The sequence below is a fragment of the Ambystoma mexicanum genome, chromosome 5q (genome assembly GCF_040938575.1).
Source record: "Ambystoma mexicanum isolate Mex_15411 chromosome 5q, UKY_AmexF1_1, whole genome shotgun sequence".
Taxonomy (NCBI): domain Eukaryota; kingdom Metazoa; phylum Chordata; class Amphibia; order Caudata; family Ambystomatidae; genus Ambystoma; species Ambystoma mexicanum.
In genome coordinates this window covers 13,383,938-13,404,020 of record NC_090933.1, presented here as the reverse complement: position 1 = coordinate 13,404,020, position 20,083 = coordinate 13,383,938, and positions in this window count along the sequence as shown.

The window sequence follows — 20,083 nt, the reverse complement described above, 5'->3', positions numbered from 1 at the left end:
TAGATTGTGACCACCGTGATGGAGCCTCCTTCAATACAGTACGTGCACGAATTTGGGACGCGTTAAGGGAAACTTTCCCAGACACGCCAGACTTATAGTCAGTAATGTAATGTACCATGAATGATGGGGAGGAAGTTATGGATTTCATTTTCCGGGTGCAGGAGATGTGGAGAGCGGAAACGGGTACGGCCTGGGACCAATCAATGTCCCTATTTTATTTTATAATAAAGAGATGGCTCCCAAAAGAAGTGCAGAAAGCACTCGACAAAATAGCGGGAATTGAAGCAAAGAGGTGGCCAGAAATTCAAAGCATAATAGTTCACCACTGCAAAAGAATAAAGGAAAAGGAGAAGGAAGTTGCACAAAAAAGGTTGGCAGACCAGGCAAAGTTAATACAAACAAAACTGGTGAAGGTCGCGGCAGCCGTAGCAGCACTCCCACCAGATAGGGATGCAGAAGGGGAGGAGGGATTGGTAGCGATACAAGCGAGGATGGCAGCGAATTGGGCAGGCAATGGGCAGACACAGTGGAATGGACAGGAGCAGTACGGAGGACCGCAGTGGCAAGTTTGGGCTCCCCGTGGAGGAAGAGGTGGGTACAGAGGGCGCAGAGGGTGTGGTAAAGTGTACGGAGGGAATGGCGGATATGGGGTGCAAGGACATAGAAGAGGACAATGGAATTGTTGGAACTGCGGGAGGTGGGGACACTTCTCACGGGAATGCAGGAACAGACCGAGCAACAATTACCAAGATGAACAAACTTATGGTCACCCACACCCAGGGAGTCCATACGGGATGCCCATGGGAGGGGGACAAGGACAACAAGAGCAAAGATGCACAGAGCAACACAGGGAGCAACCACATAATGTCCAACAGCACCCACAATTCCGCAAACATATACCATACACACAAGGCAATCCTTTGCCACAACAGCAAACGGTGCACCTGCACCGTATGGAGGGGTGGCGGTGGTATCAGGTAATGTCTTCAGCCAAAGGTGGACCACGAGACAACCAACATAGGACAGCCAAAAGAGAGCACTTGCGTGTCAAGTACTATCGACGACCCTCAATGCAGCAGAGGAACCATTGATAGAGGCGGAGATAGGAAACAATTTATTTTTATGGTGGATTCGGGAGCTGAAAAATCATGTTTGCGTGAAGGCCGGTTCCCGCTATCTAATCATAAATTGGAGACACAGGGGTTCTCTGGGGCGGTGGTCAAAGTTCCTTACACAAAAGATTTGGATGTCACAGTGGGGGGAAAGACAGTGAGAGCACCGCTATTGTACTATGAACATTCACCGATTAACTTACTGGGAAGGGACCTTCTCAGCAAGCTTAACATGACCATATCGTTTACAGAAAGAGGAATAGTTTGCTCAACACCAGGGATTTGCCTTATGCGTGTAATGCTGGTGGTACACGCGTGAGCGACAGCGCCAGAAATATGCGACATACCTGTAGATCCTGACATGTTCATTCAAGGGTTAAAAACATTGGCCCGGGTGGTCCCAGAATTGAAAAACCTAGAATGGAGGGTACCCGCAGAGTTCATTTTCTGCCCCATAGCATGCCCGGAGATAGTGCCCGGGACAGTGATGTCATTGGATCTGCATGCAGTTCAGACATCAGCCAAAAGAATAGCAGTTATTGCAATGGATATACACGGCTGTAAGTGGCGCACGGTATTGTGCATCAATGCCGACATTGCATTAAGAGATTTATCAGACAAAGATCTCTTTACAGATTCAGAGAGTGATGGAGAAATAATAATGGAAATAGCAATACCTTGTGATATCATGATACAGGAAAGGCAAGTACCAGTACAACTAATGGCGGTGGTAGGAGCCCCTCCTTTCTTTTTGATGATGACATGAAATCGGTGCCAAGCAATCTGTGGACCACCGGCCCCCACGATGTAGGACTACTACATGGGGTTACACCGGTTAAAATAAAACTCAAACCAGGAGCCATACTACCCAAAAGAAGGGATAAAAGAAAAATGAGTGCATTGTTAGCTCAAGGAATAATAGTGCCTTCAAACTCGCCATGTAACACTTACATTTACCCCATTAAAAAAGCGAAAGGAGGGGCGTGTAAGATGATCCAAGATCTACGCCCCCTCAATGATGTCATCCAAAAAGAGTTCCCTTTGGTCCCGAATTTTGCATCTATCCTGTGCAGCATCCCAAAAGATGCATCCCACTTCACAGTGTTGGATTTGAAGAACGCATTCTTCTCAATACCACTTGCAGAAGAGTGTAGATATTTAACAACATTTACCTTAGGGGGAAAAAGATACGAGCACTGCAGATTACCCCAGGAGTACTGCGAAAGCCCCAGCATATTCAAGCGAATCCTACATGAAGATCTAGGGAACATTATAGCAGTGCGATTAGTCAATATGTAGATGATCTGCTGATCTGCGCAAAAAATAAGGAGGAATGTAGGAAAGACTCCATTGCTCTCCTGACATTGTTGACCCACAAAGGCTGCAAGGTTGAAAGAGGAAAGTTGCAGTACTGCCAACGAGAGGTATTGTACCTGGGACAACTAATCTCAAAGGACGGTAAGAAAATAATACCAGACAGAGTAGCTGCCATCACAGCAGTAGGAAGACCAAAAACAGTTAAGGAAATGCAAACATTTCTTTGCATGTGTAATTACTGCCGAGCATGGATATTAGATTACGCAGCATATACAAGACCATTATTGCAGGGACTCAAAGAAGCCCAACGAGAAAATACAGGAATACAATGGTCCGCAGAACTAGATGATGCTTTCACATCACTCAAAGAACTGATCTCAAGTGCACCAGTACTCGCGAACCCAGATTACGAGCGCAAGTTCTACCTGTTCTCCGTCCGTAAAGGGTCCCTCATGACAGCAGTACTGACATAAAAGATCTCCTTGGGACACAAGCCTCTAGCCTACTACAGTGGCACATTGGATGCAGTAATGCAAGGACACTTCGCTTGCGAGCAATCTCTCGCAGCCGCAGCGTTCGCCATTGAAAAAAGTGCAACAATCGTGATGGGATGTTCCATAACATAGTTTGTGGAACACTCCTTATTCGCAATCCTGGAAAGATCAAAAAGCACACTCACAACACAAAGACCCACGGTGTATGAAATGATTCTTTCGAGTGCCAACATACACATTGTGAGATGTCAGACAGTGAATCCTGCCAGATTTATTACAGAACCATGTACCTTGGAGGACATGCAAGCACACAACTGTGCAATATACAAGGGGGAAGAAGGGGAGACAACCATGGTGAGTGAGAATGCACTAAATGAAGGAGAGGTATTCTTCATAGATGGGTCAGCATCAATACATTCAGAGACAGGAGAGAAACACGTGGGCATAGCTGTCGTAAGGTTAGAAGAAGATGAGTATGAAGTGCTAGTGCAACAGCGCCTACCTGCCCATTACTCAGCACAAACCGCAGAATGAATAGTGCTCATTGAAGCATTACACGCAGCAAAAGGGTGTGCAGTAACCATTTACATAGACTCAGTTTATATGACTACCACAGTGCACGGAGGACTAGCAAGGTGGGGACGGAGGGGATTCCATAGGGCCGGTGGGTCACCTGTACAACACGCAGAGCTTTTAAAAGAACTTATCGAGGCATTGAGAGACCCCACCATGGTAGCCATAGTGAAGTGTCAGGCCCATACAGCCAACAGAGATGTCATCTCTCTGGGAAACACGGCAGCGGACGCTGCTGCCAAGGAAGCATCTTATCTAACAAAAGAAAGGACAGGTGAGTACTTGATACACAAACACATAGAAGAGGATCTCCCAGATGGCTACAATGCCATGCCCGTGTCACAAATACTGGAATTGCAAGAAGGGGCAACAAAGGAAGAAAAAGAATTGTGGGAAAAAAGAGGATGCAGCCAGTCAGCAACAGATCTCCTATGGAGTCAAAACAACACCGGAAAAGTGGTGATGCCGGTTAAACTATTGGAAATAGCTTTCCAACAACTACACTTTCCAGCACACAATGCGAAACAACATATCGCTGCAGAAATTCAGAAGAACTGGTTCATCCCAGGGTTTCAAGAGCAACTTTCAAAATTGGCAATGGAATGTACAACGTGCCAAATATATAACTCGGGCATGACTTTAAGGACACTGCGGGGAACAATACCAAAACCAACAGGCCCCTTCAGAGAGCTCCATATTGATTATGCAGACATGGGACAAAGGTGCAATGGAGCACGGTACATGATAGTGGTAGTTTGTCCATTTTCAAGGTGGGTCGAAGCAGGGCCCTGTGCACATCTAGATGCCAAGCGAGCTGCAAAATTCTTGGTGAGGGAAGTATTTCTGCTCTGGGGAATTTGCAACGTGATTCGCTCGGATAATGGCACACATTTTGTCAATGACCTTTTCAAGGAAGTTTCAGCTTTGCTAGGAATTAAACATAAACCATGCTCAATTAATCATCCGCAAAGTAATGGCGTGGTTGAGAAAATCAACAGCCTCCTGAAGGGGAGGTTGTCAAAATTATGTTTCTCACTTAAAAGGAACTGGGTGCACTGTCTGCCCTTGGCCTTGTTTGAGCTGAGAAATCAGCCCAGCAAGGACCACCATCTGTCACTGCATGAAATAGTGACAGGAAGGCGCATGCACACAGCACACTCCCAACTCTGCAGACATTCTGACGCCCACAAAAGTGCCACTGTATTAGGTGAAGCATTCAATGAATACCTAACAAAACTCACCAGAGCACCCCGCATGATAGCAAGACAGCTTGCACCACCATTTACACGAGAGGAAGGAAATGAGGCAATACAATTCACAGAAGAGAACCCAACAGGCCAGCTAATGCCAGGGGAGATGGTGTATGTCAGGAGTTTCGTGCGTAGGTGGAATGCCCCAAGACTTCAGGGCCCATACGAGGTAATATATTGCACGCCGACAGCGGTAAAGGTGAAGGGCCTTAGATACTGGATACATTTAACAGATGTACGAAAAGCCTATGATAGTGTCACACAAGGCCAGGACGAAGAAATACAAAGCACAGAAGAAGTGTCACAATAGTTGAAGAGATGAGATATAGCTGCATCATATTTGTACATAGTAGCACAGGTTCAAAAGAAGATAAAACTAATTAAAATTATTATAGAGCATGAAAACTGTATATAATTTTCAACTGTGAATATTAAAAGCTCTCTCTCTATCTCTCTCTCTCTCTCTCTCTCTCTCTCTCTCTTTCCTCTCCCCTGACTATCGTTCTTTGATGAATATGACATATACAACTGTTTCAGTATGCTTTTTTTTTCTGAAATAACTTTATTGGTTTTAACAATAACAAGACAACCATATCCGATAAGACATTTTCAAGTACGGATCTGCTGTCTATAACCCCCATCCCTCCCCTCCCCCCTCTCCTCGCCAAGACCACAGGTAGGCCATCAATGACCTGCGTATCAGCTTACAAGCCAGGGCTATTACTTCTGTCTGAGGCGCCATCTGGCGCTTTGGGGTATAGCAGCGGTACCGTCAGAGCCACCCACCGCTGCAGTTCTGCGCTGGAGTCTAGTCTTTGTTCTTGAATAGCAGTTTCCCATGCTCCTGTCGTTATCCATTTGCTAAGGTCTCCCCACCATTGCGCTTCGCTTGGGCGTTTTGGGCTTTTCCATCCCATGGTTATGCGTCTTTTCACAGTGATATATATTAGATCTTTGAGTCTATTGAGAGGTTTGTTTTTCCTGCTGCGTCTGTAGTTGCCTAATATACAGGCCGCCGGGCTATGGACTTCTACTTCGATGTCCGCATCAGCAACTCTATATTTTATTTGTGTCAAGAAACCTAGTATTACCGGGCAGATCCAAAAAATATGAGTCATTCCAGCGTTGGGCTCGTTGCATTTGGGGCACACCTGGGTTCCCGCACCCTTGAACCTTGATATGGCTTCTGGCGTGAGGTAGGCCCTGTTGGTAATGTACAGTTGGATGAGTTGTAGGCGGGTGTTTCTAGAGCTTTTCTTATGATAATAGGTTATCGCTTCCCATTCATTGTCTTCGAATACGAGGCCCAATTCCCTCTCCCATTTAGCCTTACATTTGAGTTTGTTTCTCGTCGTGCCTTGGATCAAGGCGTCGTAGAGTCGTGAAGTTTCGTGGCCCCCCTTTGCGGCGTTTAGCATGGTTTCTATGGTCTCATGTTCCGCTGCAGTGATAGTAGCCTCGGGCCATCTGCTCTCCATGGCTCTCATTACTGCCCCATGGAGCAAGAACTGTCCTGTAGGTAGCCCTGTGACCTCACTGAGTTCAGAAAATGTTAGGGTCTCTTGTCCTTGAACCAAGTCTCCCAGTGTGGCCACTCCGTAGGGCTCCCATTGGGTACGCACTTCCAGGTGTCCCCATGCTCGTTTTGCCATAATAGCTGCTATGGGGATTTGTGGTGAATATGGGTCTGTTGATCCGACCATTTTGCAGGCCTGTTTCCAGAGCCGGACTCCCAGTTTGGCCATGTATGGGTAGTGTCGTGTAGTGCTCTCCGCCATCCAGAGTAGATTTCTGAGTAGGAGATGGGGTAGGGTGGGCTGGAGGAGTTGAATGTCCACTGTACTCTCGTCAGTCATCCATCGTATCACATGCCTCAGCTGGCTAGCAAGGTAGTACAGTTTGAAGTTGGGGACTTTCATTCCCCCTCTTTCGTAGGGTCTTTGGAGTGTTTCTAACGCTACTCTGTGCCTGCCGCTCTGCCAGAGGAATCTCCTGCAAAGTTTATTTATGTTTTTGAAGAATGAGGAGGGAATGTTGAAGGGGATTTTAGTGAAGTTGTGTAGGAGGCGGGGGAGAGCTACCATCTTGAGGAGGCCAGCCCGTTCGGCCACTGAGAGCGGCAGTCTGCTCCAGAAGTCCATAGATTTCTCAAGGGTGTCTCTAGCCTTGACAGTGCTAAGGATATGTTCAGTGTGCGGGTTCCGGTGTATGGTAATTCCCAGGTACCTGAAGGATGTCTCTTGCCATTGGAGGTCTAGGGACCTATAATCTTCGGTATGTAGGGCTGCAAGGTGGTAGAGGCAAGATTTGATTTGTCTCTGTTAATTTGGATTCCCGTGCGTTTTTGGAAGCTGTCTAGGATCTCAAGAATATAGGGCAGGAGGTGCTCGGGATTATGTAGGTACAGTAGTGTGTCATCAGCGTACATAGAAACAAGGTGGGTCACACCGTCTATTTCGATACCTCCATCTGCGTATTCCTGTCTGAGGTAAGCCGCCACGGGTTCGTTGGCGATGATATATGACGTGGGGGATAGTGGGTATCCCTGCCGGGTGCATCTTTGGAGGGGCCATTTGCTGGAATGTGTTCTGTTCGTGCGGACCCTGGCAGTAGGATTAGTAGAGACTAGTTGGGTCCATTTCAAAAAGACTGGTCCTATCCCCATTTTTACCATGGTGGCATACAGCCACTTCCACCGCACCGAGTCAAACGCTTTGGTAGCATCTAGAGATGCGACGGCGTATTTTTGGGGTCTTCGTTCTGTGCTATAAATGACATGGTGTAACCTGCGCAGGTTCTCAGTGATGGAGCGCCCTGGAACATAACTTGTTTGGTCTTGATGGATTAGTTGGGGAATTACTCTATGCAGTCTGTTCGCTAATAGGGGAGTTAATATTTTACTATCCACGTTTAACATGGAGAGAGGCCTGTATGAGCCACAATCGGCTGCGTCTTTGCCAGGTTTGAGCAGAGGGATGACCACGGCCTCGATCATGGATTCAGGGAGAGTGCCGTGTTCGAAGGCCTCATTAAACACTTGGGTCAGCAGGGGGGCCAGGGCTTCCTCGTATGACTTGTAAAACTCACCAGGGAGGCCGTCCGTGCCCCGGGTTTTCCCGGATGGCAAGGATCTAATGACCACTTTTACTTCATCTGAGGTAATGGGTTCATCTAGGGCCTCGGCCGACTGTGTGTCGAGTTTGGGTAGCTCGATGACGTCTAGGACGTCCTCGATTTCAGTGTCAGTAGGGGGAGGGGTCTCAGAATATAGGTTGAGGTAAAACTCAGAGAAGAATGAGTTAATTTGCTCTTGGGTATGTGCTGTGGTGCCATCGGGTTTGAGTATGCGACAAATGGAGGTTCGGGGTGTCTCTCTTTTGTAAAGCCAGGCTAAGAGTTTCCCGGGTTTATCTCCTAAGGCATGGGTCCTTTCGACGTGCTTGGCGTAACTCAATTTACACAGGGATTCCAAGTGTGTTAGGCAGGTTTGTTTCAGCTCGGTTATTTTCTGCAGATGGTCTGGGGATGATTCTTGAAAATGTGGGGAGCCTTTTTTATTGGGTACCTCCTCAAGTGGACCTCAGCGCCCTTTTGATAATAGTTTATTATTCACCAATTCCGGTCGCATGCCTGGGTAACAACGGAGTCTTCCTGGCCCCCTTGCTCCGTTCGAAAATGTATATAAGGGTTGTGTTACTCTTACTAATATCATGCGCCCTTGTCGTAACGTTGTAAGAAAGGATCAATCAATGCTTCTTATACTCCAAGTCAAGTTATTGATCTTTTATTTCTCCTTTGGTTCTTAGAAAAATGCCCTATATGGTCTGGGGATGAGTCGGCTCTGTTCTCCAGTTCCCCCAGCTCCTTTTCAGAGCTTTCCAATGACGTTACGATGGATGTTTGGGCTCCTCCTATAGCTGCAATCATCTCTCCCCTCATGACCACCTTGTATGCTTCCCAGGCAGTGCTCAAGTGGTCTACACTGTTCAAGTTCCTCTGCCAGTATTCCTCGGTGCGGTCTCTTATGTGCTCCCGAAAGGCTGTATCTAGCAGGGCTTCGGCCCTAAGCCTCCAGGTAGGCACCGGGGGTCTGGGTGGGGACACTTCCCAGGTTACCATCAGCGGTGAGTGATCCGACAGCACTCTCGGCAGGTACTGTGCATCACTAAACATAGCTTGTTGCTCTTGGCTTGCAAAGAAATAATCTAGTCTAGTGTGAACAGAGTGGGGTGGGGAGTAGAAGGAATACTCTCGTTGTTCAGGGTGCAATTCCCTCCATATATCCAAGAGCAGTAGCTGGTGAGTAAGTTTAGATAGTATTTTGTCGGGAGGGGATGGGCAGGTGTGCTTGTTATCTGATCGGTACTTTGGGGGGGTCAAGGGTGCAGTTGTGGTCACCCCCCAGATCATGATATTGTCTCTATAAGGAGTGAACCGTGGATATAGGGAATGAAAGAAGGCTCTAGCGTCATGGTTAGGAGCGTAGGTGCTGATTAGGTATAATTCCTTGTTCTCGATGGAGCCGTGTATGATCGCCATCCTGCCCTCGTTGTCTGTTTTAGTGCTTATCAGCCTGAAGGGGATGGACGGGTCGATCCATATCAGGACCCCCCTGGCATAGGAGGAGTAAGGGGATCCAATCAGTGTGCACCACCATGTCCTGGTTAATGTCTCCAGTTTGTTCCGGGTTAGATGTGTCTCTTGGAGCATCGCGACTCCAACCCCGCACCGTCTCAGGTATGCATAGATGCAGCGTTGTTTAACAAAGCTATTCATGCCTCTGACGTTCCACATCATCACTTTGATCTTGTCAGCCATGGGCATGAGGCGGTACGGCGACGACTCCTGGCAACATTTGAGGTCTAGCTGCTGGCTCGCTGTGTGTGAAGCTTCCCCGAGGTCTTGGCGTTTCCCATTTCAAAAACTCAACTTTGATATAAACACCCCATTTCCTGCCCCCCGAGGACTGTAAACTCCCCAAACTATAAACAAGTCCAGCAGGGTTTCCCCCGTTATGACAGTCCCGTTTCTGCTCCGTTGGGCCATACATTGGTCTTCGGGTGCCCTACGGGCGGGTAAGTGTACATTAAAAAAGAACTATTTGGGGGTGGAGCGACAGTTGGGTCCAGTGTCTCCATAAAGAGGATCATCTCAGCTGTACTTAGGCTTCCTAGTTCTACAGTTGTGCTATTGTGGACAGGAAGGATGCTCCTGAGTTTGATAGATGTGGGCTTAGCGCGGCCTCTGTTTTTTGTCTTCGACGTCTGGCAGTTGCAGTGCATCCATCCAATCTCGGGCCTGGGCCGGTGTATCAAACAGGTGGGCTTTATTCTTGTGTATAACTTTCAACCTTGAAGGGTATAGCAGCATGTAACGCAATCCCGCAGCTTTCAGTCTAGTCTTTGTGTATATGAATTGCGCTCTTTTCATTTCACCTGGAAGGTATAGTCTGGGTAAATGGCTATGCTTGCGGAGTTCCTTTGGATCTGACCCCCTGATCGCGAAAAAGCCAAGATGACCTCTCGATCCCTGTAGATGAGTACCTTCGCTATCATTGGCCTGGGCGGGGTGCCCAGTGGCGGTCTTTAGCAAGGGACCTATGGGCTCTCTCAATGGCAAAGCCCTGGGAGAGCTTTTCCGCACCAATTTCCGGCAAAAGGAGGTTCTCGACGTAATCCGTAGGGTCAGAGCCTTCGATACCCTCCGGTAATCCAAGGAGACGAATGTTGTTCCGTCGAGCCCGTCATTCGGCTTCCTCGGCTCGATCCTCCAGATTCTTGACTCTTTGTTGAAGTTCGTCTACATCATGTAGGAGTTGGGTTTTAGCTTCTACGTTTTCTCGGACCTGGGTTTCCAATGCTTCAGTTCTGCTGGCCAGAGAACTAACATCCTGGCGGAGGAGGCCCAGGTCAGTAGCAACTGCATCTATTTTATTTTCCATTGTGGCTTGGAACAGTTTAATGGCCTCAAGGATCTGTGTGTTGCTGGGTTCGGTTGCCGCTTTAGTTGGGCTAGAGTGTATGGTTTCCTCAGTGGGGCAATCGGGGCTCACAGGGCCACCAGCCGTGAAGGTATCGAGGGTGGTCTGGCGCTGCTTGGACCGTGCGTTCTTTACTGACATCCTGCCAGGAGTGGGCGCCTTGCATCCCAGGGGGCTCGTAGCGTGATCCAGGGGTCATAGGTGGGAGAGTTGGTGTCGTATAGCGCGTCAACTATCGTAGTTCTGGTCGTAGTAGCGCTTATGCTGGGCAAGCTTGGTGTATGGGACCAAGCAGGTGGTGGCGGGGTGCATGCAGAGGGGGCACCAGGGTCTCAGGTGACTCACGTTCCAAGCCCACTCTGGCGTCGGGTAGAAAAATAGGCTAGCTTGTGATGGTTTATGTGTGCCCACGGCAGTCGGTCCCTCCTGAGGGCGTGCTTATGCCTTCTATCCTCTCATGTGAAGCTCAGGTGCACAGGAGAATCTTGTAGCCCGGGTCTTGGGCCCACAGTTACTTGCACATGGTGTTTTCTGTGCAGGAGGTGTCCGGTGTAGTAAGTGAAGACAACCAGGCGAGTCCGACCCCGGAAGAGGTGCGCAAGGGAGGCCACATCAGGCGGCCTTTGTGGGATATTGTGGCCTTTACACCATGGTGAGAGGAAGGAAGAAAAACTCCTGTAGCAGCTTGGGTGAGGCGTCTTTCACTTCTCCCTGCTTGTCTGGAAGATGAGGGAGACCCAGGGGTGGCGGGCCACGACACCGCTGCTCCCCGCCTGGGTCCAGGCGCTTATTGCTGGTGCAGCGCGCGTTGCGCTAGTTGCCCCCCCAGGGCTGAATGTTCTGCGAGAATGGCTGGGGGGGCCGAGTCGCCCGCACAGAAGGCTCGCTGCGGTGCCAGGGGGGGTTGCACAACTACGGGTCGCTGGAGCCAAACACTGTCCGCGGGCCCCTCTTCAGGCTCCCCCCCTGCCGCTCACCTCTCCGGCACCGATCCGCACCAGGCTCCATACAGGGCCACTCCAGCGCTCGCAGGCGGGGGCAGCTGTTCTCCTCGTGCAGTCCTCGGGCTCAGGAGCGCTCGGGCGGCTCGCTCGCAGTGGGCCGGGGGGTGTAGTACCAACTCCTCTCCTCAGTCCAGCAGTTCACACAGTCCTCCAGGACCAGCCACGGACAGGACCCCGTGGCTCTCCACGTCAGCTCCCGGGCAGGCAGGCCCGCCTTACCTTACAGTGCCGATACAGCTTCGCTCTGGGGAGTTTCGGAGCCGGCGTCAGGCGGGGGCTGCTGCAGCGTCTGAGCGCTTCAGCCAGGCGACAAGGCTAGCGCGCCCGATCCGCCATTGTGTCTCCTCTTCGATGGCCCGGGGCGGGCTACGGCAGGCAGCCTCACGGGGCTAGCAGGCACAGTCGGCACAGAAAAACAGGTCGGGGAGCTTCAGGTTGGTGTCCGGAGCCGGTGCCAAGATCTGCTAAGTTTACAATTTCGTGTAGAGCCTTAGTAGGGCAGCTTATGATGAACACATCAGCGGAGCACACCAGAACACAACCTCCTCACATGGCGGTTAGCCACACCCCTCAGTATGCTTAATGCACTTTTATGTTTTAATGTATAGGAGTAACCATGGCAACGAACGGGCAGCCCGCACAGAAAAATGTTAGGGCAGTTAGAAATGTAAACGAGAACTTTGACTTACGTAGATACTCGTATGAGTGTGGGTTGTTTGTGTCTGCTGTTATATTTTTTGCAATGATGTTCGGCCTCGTTGTTTATTGGGCTATTGCGTTCATCTCTATCGAGATGAATGAGGGGAGAGGGAATGGAACCAACATGGGGAATGGGGCGAAAATGGTTAAGGAAGGGGCCTATTTAATTTGGGAAGGTTTTCAGCTCATATGGGGTTATGACACTCCCCCTGACCATGTACAGCACCCAAATGACACCAGCAACAAGTTGGCCCCACTCCCGACTCCCCCGTACAATGCCACTGAATATGGTGTTTATGGTTTGAATGATTGTAATCCTTCCATTATATCATGGTTATATGACACTACTGTCACCTTGCCCACACCAACAGTCAAACCATCCACAGAGGCTGGACCCCCCACAAATAGGAAGGAAGAAAATACAGAGATGGCTGAAAGGTTCCTGGCCTTATATGATGAGTGGGAAAAGGGGGGGCGGGAAAAGAGGGCACAATACCGCAAGCAGCAAGAGATGCGAAAAGCTACCTTAAAAGCAGCAGAAGGAGAAGGGAGGTGGGGAGGAAAAAATATGATGAGTATTCCGGCCTGGGACTAGACACAATAGAAGACCCTAGACATCCACATCAGTCAAATAAATGGTATGCGGATATGAGCTCCACTGCAAAACAGACAACTAATGAGAGTGTTATGTATGTTCCTTGATTCCCCACGCCTCAGGCACACCTAAGGTCTTGCTGCCCAAAGAACTGCCTCTTCCAGATGCCCAGTGTCTCCTTCATCTCACCCTATGTAGAATTAAGAACACCTTCCAGGCACACGCAGTATCTTTTGAAATGCTGCAAAACGAGAAAACTTGCTACTCGAGAGCCAAAGGAGTGATCTGTTTGAAAGAACCTTTTTTCGTGATTAAAGGAACATTGTTTTCAGACAATAAGTGGAAGGATGAAGTAATAACATGCAAAGCCGAAGCACTACGAGGATTGCCAGAAGAGAAACTGCAATGGATCGAAAAGACTTGCACACCAGTGTGGATAGAACACATCACAAAGCTAACCTGGGTAACAGCCAAAGAAAAGCCATTCAAACTCCAAAAAGAAATATCATACGAACTATGCTTCCATGGTGAGGGGAAAAACAACATGGGCGTGAATAAGAACTGCGATCGAAGGCTCATTATCCCAGATATGAAGAAAGAGACAGCAGCACTTATGGACACTTACTGGGTCTGAGGCAAACACGCATACTTGCACCTCCCACAGTCCTGGAGGGGCACATGTTCTCTGGCAATGCTGCACTCTGCCCTGATGGTGATTCCGGGGAGTCACATCGCAGTAAAAGAGGGACTACCAGCTGCCCGTTGCCCAGAAAATACACAACCAACAGAAGAACCACTACTGTATGCCCTGTCTGCAGACAACACACAAGGTGTGATATTGAGGAAGCAGAGATAGTCCAACTAAATATCCAAAGCCTCCTAAGAATTGCTGGCACAGATTCCTGACAAGTACCATCTGTTTAACTCTGCTGAAACATTCTTTGCCTCCCTCATCCCGAGTATCCAGGTGCGAGCCAACGCAAAATGGCTGCAGATCACACGCTGGGAATTGATCCAACTGGCCAACGACACTGAAGAGGGGTTCAACGTGATCAAGGTGGAGCTAGGGGCCCTAAGGCTAATGACAATGAAGAACAGGTATGTCTTAGACCTGTTAACGGCGATGGATGGTGGTGTTTGCTGAAAAATCGGGAGCGCGTACTGCACATTCATGCCTTCTGAAGATGCAGATAATGGAACACTTTCACACGTTATCGCAGCGGTGCACAATCTAGGGGAACGGATAAAAAAGGCGGAGTGGACCCAAGCACCTAGTTCGACAACATTTTTTCCTGGGTACCATCCTGGTTGGGATTGACTGTTAAGATGCTGATTCACATCGTTGTATTTTTACACCTGATTTTGTGTGTGTGCCAGTTGGGTCTTCGATGCTGCGCAAACGCAGTCCCTAATGGTGCAATGATGATGGTGACAATGGGCAACGCCAGAGGAGCAGCTCAAATAATGCAGGAGGCACAAGTACAAATGGGTGAGGATCCGGAGCCCAAGTATAAAATGGTGCCAATATACTATGATGGGGATATAGTGGGGGATGCATATACATGACCTGCACACCAGATGAATATGCGAGAAGGGGGGAAAGTCTCTGAGGGGTGTGTAGAGCCTAGATGCCAATACAAGGGACACTGGCATGGGATGAAGCAGTTGCAAATGAGAAGGAACGCCAGAGGTTGGCCGAGTTACAGTATTCGTTACTTAAGTAACGAAAGGGGGGAAATGTATGGGAGGACAGGTCTGTAGGACCCCCCCTCCCCTACATTGTCCACCTATGTGAAGCTCATGACTCGTAGGCAGCCCCCCATGCACCTGGGCCCGGGAGGCAGGGCGGCTGCGGACCGACACGTGAAGCTGCACAACCAGTAGCCTGGTATAATATAGACACCATTTTGTAAGAAGCCAGACTCCATTTTAAGTGTGCTAAACCCCGGCCCATGCAGAATAGCCTGCGTACAGAGCTACAGCTTGGCCCCCACTTGACCGGACACGGAAAAGCCTGCACTCCCCCAACCTCCACCTCATGGCAGATCTGCTGAAGGTCCGTTCTCACAAGCAACTAGACGTGAACAAGTAACAGAACAAACACTGTATCACTTACCTTCCGCAGTACATCATTGCCCTAGAAGTGACCATACTTGTAGCCGGAGTCTGGAAAATAACAAGAACCATCCCAATCAAGTCTGCCCTGACCCTGCACCTAACCCCCAGCATTTGTGATATATGGTGTCCATGACCCCCTGCTCAGTCCCCCCAGATGGAGTGTTGACAATACATACCAAACCTTTGGGTTTCACCGTTTTATTCTTGCTGCTAAATATGTGTTGGAAAGGGCTAAAACATATAATGCTATTAAGGCCAGATGACCCCCGCCCGCCCCAGGGCACTGTGGGCTCTGATACCTAATGTATGAACACTCAAAAATCCAGCCAGTGCTAACTAACGTTGCTGCTAATGTAAAAAAGAGTAATCGAGAAATAAATGTAAAATGTATGTATATGATGTGATAACACATGATTGGGGTTGTATGTAGGCCGTCTAGGGCACTGAACTAGTTTTTACTGCAATCGAAATGTTAGATTAAACGCATTGATTTCTTGTTCTCAAGCACATAACCTAACCTGATGCTACCTCATGTTTGTTAGGTGGTCAACGTTCTTATAAACTACAAGTGTAAGGCCGACAGATGATATGTACTGTTTATAAAATCTTCAATGCTGTGAACTTACTAATATAAGCATATGTAAACAGGAGAAGCGTGTAATTCCCCTATTGCTCCCAGCTTTAACATTCGTCCCCACCAATGGTATAGTGTGCAGTCCCAGGAACAGAAAATCACTCAGAGTTACAAGCCCATCTCCCCATCCTCCCGCCAAGCCCCGCCGGTACTCGCTGGTGTTCGAGCAGCACAGCCTCACCTCCCCACATTCCTGCTGGACCCGCTACAAGTATTTACCTCCCCCCAATGTCAGAGGCCGCAATGGCCTGGCCATGTGAATTATGAGCTACCTGGTCCTAAACCCCACCGCCGTTGAGGCACCAGTTATGTGCCCTTACTGACCCAATGGTATTCCAGTTCACTCCGAGTTTAACGGGCCATGGAGCTAGTTATTCACCTCTGTACTAACATATCGTAAAAAACGATCCCTCACTACATCTAACAGAATGGAATGACAAAACAGCGTACCCTGTGCTCCCTGACACGACACCTGTACTCATGAGACTAAGTCCTTCCATTAGTGGCATCTTCATAATGATGTAGTGTTGAAACTTCACGTTGCATACTGTTTTCTCTGTCTCCTTCTTGATCTTAGATTAATGTATTGTAGGATTTACAGGACAACTGAAACTGTGTAGTATAATGAATAGAGGTGAGTGTTTGGCCACAAGGGCAAAGTGTTAGTACAGCCACCAATCATCAATGCAAAACGCGTCCGGTCTGGTCGCTCCACCCCGAAGAGCCCAGCTGATCCGTCCACCCCAAGTTGGTACCACGCAGACGTCCACCAATCCTGGAGCAGTGCCTGTATACAAAGTGTATAGTTTAGCCAACGCCACCTAATCCCTAAGACTATGTGCCCCCTATAGCTTTCCTCATGCATGACGTATTTTTGTAATAAACATGACTGTCTTTGCTATTGTCAGACAGAGCGCTCTCAGAGTTTGCAGAGTCCTTTGCATGCCCTATATCGATTTAGATAAAAACCTTTTAACCTCACCCGCACTTGGTCGTGGTCTCATTCCCTTCTGGGGTGTGTCCTTTACTGCCTCTCATTAAGGGGGGTGACTTATTGGGGGACGCTTCCATTCACCTACCCCGAAGAACCGGATAGGTCAGCCTATGTTGGTCGCCTCCTCCAGGAGGGGACTCAGTTTATGGGGTTGGATTTTTATGAGGTGCAAAGCCATCCCACAGTCATTTTTGCCTAAAATCAATCTTAACATAAATCACACATTTATAGAATTGTGGCACTTTTCATAGGCAAATTGTATATTTCATACAGAGCATTGTGTTCCCACTCACAGGTCTGCATGACATTATTTCGCCATTCTAATTTTTTTGCGATTTTTAGCGGGAACCGCTTCACCCCAAATCCCACAATTTTAAGCATTTATATATATTATCATAGGGCACATGTCCATACATTTTTCCACCATATGTACTTTTCCCATGATTCACATTCTCCTCGCGTTTGTGTCCCATACATGCTATGGACAGTCACGATATGTTGTTTGAAAGCCACGAAAACTACCTTTAAACTGTAAAACCTTTACATTACTCCATTGTCCGGTTATAGAATTAACAGTCTTAAACGTTTATTCATTAGTCTTTTGAGCCAAAATGGGTTGGCCTTTGTCCTTCAAATGGGACCATTTTTTCCCCTGGCTACCACCAAATGTCAGTTTAGCCCAGGGCTGCCCTAGAGTTTCTCCAGTTTGAATGAATGATAAGTGTCAATTCCAAAGTAACACGTAGGTTTCCCAGAATCTATTGTCTCAAGCTAAAGCGCAGACAGAAGTCTGATGGGGGTGTGATATTCTTCCTCTTGGCCATTCAAAGGTTCCAAGTGAAGAAATTAACACGTATGTGTCCCAGAAATCCCTTTGTGGCTTCTTTGGTGGGGAGGCCCTCCTGTTGTCAGCACACAATGTTCATGTAAACTGAGCAGGAAACCTGTTGGGCTGGTTCCCCAGTACAGCCAATGCATTTAATTATTTATTTTATTTTATTTTGTTCTGAGTCAGAAGCAAGTCTGTTAAAATAAACCATTATCTAGATTTCACCCAGACACCCCTTACATTTCTAGGCAAGGACAGGGCCTTAATCACATTGTACTTTTAAAACAGGCATTTTTCTCTTTTGCAAAAGCACATTTTGACATGTGGGGAATTCTGCTGGGATGTCCCCTTCAAATTCGGATTTCTCCCCCCTGTGGATTCCAAACATTGTTTGCAGCCCTAGTCAGTTTCTCTTACACAGCAGTATGTTCAAGGCAAATGTCCACTGAAATTGACATGTGCACAGAGAGCTAGAGTTTCTTTTGAAGGGTTTCTTTTTGATACTTTATAGCAAAAAGTCAAGCGTTTTTCCGTACAGCTGAGAGTAAAGTGTCTGGTGATTCCCCAGATATTGCCTGTCATTCAATGATAATGCTTTCTTTGGCTGTAGCACAATCTGAATGTGGATGGGCACAGCTGGATCTCCCTGGATCAGAACTGTGTAGTGTTGAATAGATGGAACAGAGCATCAGGGCCCCATCATTTTAAACGCAAAATATTTCCTTTTTCAAGGGGAAATGTAGAGCTAGCAGCAAAGCAGCACTGCTTTTTAATTTTCTTCTTGGGTGCATGTAGGAAAACACGCTAGCAGCCTTCATCAGTGTGCCCCCTGTTCCATCTTGCCCAATAGGTGTTTGGCAAGACAGTGCAGCCATCATTTTGTAGCTGCAAAATCTATATTTGATGCGAGGCAATGGTGCTCAAAGGAGCCAGTGCAGCCATTCTGCTGGTAACTGCTGAAATGCAGCTTGGAGATGGAGGGGAATTCTGCTGAGTTGGTAAATGTATCCCACACATTGTATGTTCATACGCAGGTTTTATTTCTGGCGCGCAGAGAGGGTTTAGAATGTTAATTGTAAGCTCCACCAGCAGGGGGAGCGGGGTTGTCTGTGTGGTGATTTCCCCTCAGGATTGTCGCGGCCCCCCATGCTGGTGGATACAGTCGAATAATCTCTGCGGAGGATAAGTGGCCACAGGGGATCAGTGAAAGCAGAGCACGGAAGAGGCAAGTGAAGATAGGAGATCAAGTCTGTCACTGAGGGTATCCCAGCCCTCTGGTGACAAGTGACGGTCCCTCCTGTTTGGCCATCCACCTGGCAGAAGCTAGTCTCTCTCTCCCACCCGGGGTTGAGGGAATGTACAGGGGCCGTAGTTAAGTCTGCACTTGGCGGGTGTTTCAACCAGCAAGCCACCACAACCAAGAGGGAAAGAGAGAGAGCGGGGCAGTGTGTGCGCTAAGAATATTGAGCCAGGTAGGAAAGGGAAACAGTAAGAAGGGGCTCCTGAGCCCTGCGTGACCCGCCTGCCGGCTAACACATGGGCCGTGGAGTGCCCGGATGGATGATAATTTTCTCCTTTCCTGTTCCATCGGGGACGCAGAGAGACATGTAAGGTAACCTACGCTCCAAGGAAGTGGGTTTTGGCAGACTTTTGGAGACGCTGTGAAGAAGGAGCTGTGGTGCCCGTAGGGGGTTGGGCCACCCTGATACTTGAAGGATCCCGCTCATTGCTCATGTTGTCAGTCTTAGGCCCATGCTGGTATAGTGGGAATTGATCCGAGTTCTGGTGACACATTATCCCTGAGGGGAACAGTGATTTGACACGCCACATAGTTTGTAGACTTCACCCGCTCTGGGGGCAGTACTTGATAATTCCATCTGGGATGGTTTTTCCGAGGGGGCCTTACCTAACGCTGCGCTGAGGAGGGGTTACGGCCCGGTATGTTGACTGGGGAGCTTGACGTAACGTGGTGTGAGTGTGGTACCTCCCAGTGGTAGTCTTTAACTACCTGTGTGAAGGGGAGTGGGTCCAATCAAGTTGAATATTTATCTAACCAATGTGAATGCTCACTTTCTCATGTGACCTACATGATATATTTTTAAATATTTATTTACCACAGGTGAATGCACACTTTCCCAGGTGACCACTCTGGTGTATACATATATGTATTTAACCAATGTGAATGCGCATTTTCTCATGTGACCTACATGATATATTTGAATATTTATTTACCAAAGGTGTATGTGCACTTTCTCATGTGACCTACATGATATATTTGAATATTTATTTACCAAAGGTGAATGCGCACTTTCCCTTGTGACCTACATGATACATTTGAATATTTATTTACCACAGGTGAATGCGCACTTTCCTAAGTGACCACTCTGGTGTATATGAATAGTTATTTAACCAATGTGAATGCGCACGATCTCATGTGACCCACATGATATATTTGAATATTTATTTACTGAATGTGAATGCACA